Below are 3,210 nucleotides of genomic sequence, written 5' to 3' on the forward strand. Positions count from 1 at the left end.
TGAGCAAAATTAATTTCACTCCTTGTTTGAGCCGAATCTGGGTTGAACGTGGTTTGTTGAACACTTGAACTCCCTCTGGTTTGTGTTTGTGATCGTGGACTTGTGTGTGTGTGAGACGCAACTTGGCCTGTTGTAGCGCCACCATGAGGCTGATTTGAAAACTGTCAAGTGGCATTTCTTCCTCAGCCTATAGTGGGAATAGGCATGCACGCTTGGGAAGCCGTGGATATGCACGGCTCAGAATGCATTTCTTTCATGTGGATTCCAAGGGATTCGATTTCCCAAAAGTTGTGTTTCCCAACAGTGCCTGTTCCTCTCCGACACTTCAATGTCCACAACTCAGTTATGATATTTATCATGGTGACTTCTCCTTGCACCAGCCATCCAAATACACTTTCCAGTGCAACTATAGTCCTTCATTCAGTCTCTCCATTTTTCCTGTGACCATTTTCCAATATTGGTCTCCGCCAATTAGGACTCCTAATTCCACTGCATCCATCCCTATGATGGGTACATCTGCTATGGGCATTCCTTTTGCTTCCAAGTCCCTCCTTATCTTTCCGTTTGGCGCTTTAATCATAGAAGAGCTCAACTTTGGGTGTTTCCAATAAATGGACATCATGCTTTGATTGTTCTTAATATTTCTCAAACGAGCCTTCACTTTCCTGCAGGTAATTCTCTGGGGTGTTTTGGAACCAAACACATACATAGATAGGCCTATTACGTTTCTTTACCTATAACTGGCAGGTTAAGTGCTCTGGAAATACCCTCTTTAATGAAACTGCGGGTGCCTTGTTGAGATTACTATTTCATTGGATTCAGTTTTCCCCAGGTGTAACGATAGTATGTTTTCAGCAAGCCAGGTGCAGATTCTACCGAGTTCAGAGCTGAGGGCATTTTCAACCTGCAATCTGTCACTGAGGAATGTTGGATCCTATGTACCTAGCATATAATAATAATAATAATAATAATGAATTGCATTTCTATAGCACTACGTGCCTACTCAAAGCGCTTACAATGATTCATTCATTCATACATTGGGAAGTGAAGCGGCGAACAGTCGACGCCAGCGTCCTCACTTCCCACATTCACACCAATGGTGGCGAGCTCACACCGACCAACTCATTGTACACACTGAGGAATGTTGGATCCTATGTAGCTATGTCAGACCTCTTTTAATAGTGGTTGGAATTCTACAAGCTTGAGCGTCTATTTTCATATAAAAAAGAAGTAGCTTATAATGTCCAAAATAAGGATTGATTAATAATCTATTATTTTATAAAAGTATTGATTATCACCATTAAGAAAAAGGAAATCGGTTAAATTGATAGTTCAATTAACTGTTGCAGCCCTAATTTAATGTAAAATGAATGTCCCTTTGCATGGAACAAGTCACAGACTCCCCCACTGTGTTGAAAGAACTATAACCTCTCAGCTTGACTCCTATTATGTCTATTCGTGTAACATGCCTACATATAGAATATGACCATTTAAGGGTGCCATAAAAAGTATCTGATATTGCTGAACGGGCCATTTTCAGCTTTTCAGCTCCATTGGGGTGTGAGAACAGGACTTGTTGGTGTGCTCTGTTCTCTAACCGCCTCTGCAATGTCTGTTGACTGTTTTCATCATGTTTAATTGCTCTGCATGGATTTCTTTATGGCTCACTCAGTGCATTGATTCTTTTCCACAATACTTCCACCATTCTGGAGGATCTGGTTGTCAGACACAGTCTAAAGCATCTGTCAGTCCTGCATGGAGGACCACTATCTGGACCCGGTAGGCTGGTACTACCGGTAGACTAGCCTGGAAACCAGACGAATCTGCTACAGGAAAAAAGAAAATCCCTGTGGATATTAGCCTGGCCACGCCAGGCTACCGGACCAGTTTGTCCTCAGTACACGAGCCAGTTCACTTCATATGGAAATTATGTAAATGAGAAGTTTAGAAATGGTGTATGTATGTATACATGTATTATAGCAGAATGGAACTGCACGGTGATGACGTCACGAGTGGAGGAAGCGGCAACTTGTACACAGTATTGACACGACAGCTTGGTAATATATATATATATATATATATATATATATAATATATATATATATATACTGAAAGTCTTAATTTTTTAGCAGTTAAAACACTTTTTTCAACATTTATAAAACATATTGTTTATGAGAATGTAAAATTATAACACAAGTAAAGTTTTACTTATTTCCACATTTGAAAATCCAGCATTTGAAATTGTGTGTTGCCCTGCCTATGCATTTGATCCACTTGAAGACCACTACACAATTTCCACCATTTTTCCATCATTCTCCAGTCCCATTTTTCAAGAACATCTAACTGTCATTCAGGAAATGTATTTCAGGGCTGCCACTGGCACATAAATGAAGACAGAGACAAGTATATTTTGGATCAGTTTAACTTTTAACTTCACATCAGAATCAGTACGTGTATATACATTCATTATATAAATAAATTAAATATTGATACATTAAATATACTGCAAACTCTGTTTTCATACCTGATGACAGCATTTGTGCTGCACAGTTTAAAATATAACATCTCTCCACTGTACTCTGTAATCTCACATAGTCAAGTGGACTGTATCTACACATCCCATAAGCTTATTAAATCATTCACATACAGCGGATTGCACCCGTACAAATGTAAGAGACCTTAAAGGGCTCAATTGGGTAAATAAGGGATACACATTACAAGCTCATCATGCTTCGGGTGAGGTATACAGACCCAGGCCAGCGGCCCAATATTTTAACTATTATTCCTTAACATTCCTGTCAGATCCTTCCATTTCCTTTCCTTCGGCCGTTCCCCCCAGGGTGACCTAATAGGATCCTTGATTGTGTAAACCCAACTAATTTGACTCTTTCATTCCCCTGGCCACCCTAATCCCTCAACAAGATGTAACTTTGAACAAGTTGGACCTTGAAAAAATTTATCTTAAGGAATTAATGTCACTGCTGCTATTCACAGGACAGCCAACTACAGTTGGTGCTGCCAGTTGTTGTACTTAAAAAATATATATCACAAGGTATCATGTCAAAGTGGTACTCTACTACGGTGTCTAAAACAAATTTCCCCTGTGAGGAGGAGACAATAAGAGAAGTGTTGAGTCTAACTGAGTTTGCGTATTTTCCCGCAGACAGAAAGATCCTGGGTGTTATTTTCAACAGAGAGTTAAATGAACAC

The sequence above is a fragment of the Protomyctophum parallelum genome (genome assembly GCF_964188405.1).
Source record: "Protomyctophum parallelum genome assembly, chromosome: 4".
Lineage (NCBI taxonomy): Eukaryota > Metazoa > Chordata > Actinopteri > Myctophiformes > Myctophidae > Protomyctophum > Protomyctophum parallelum.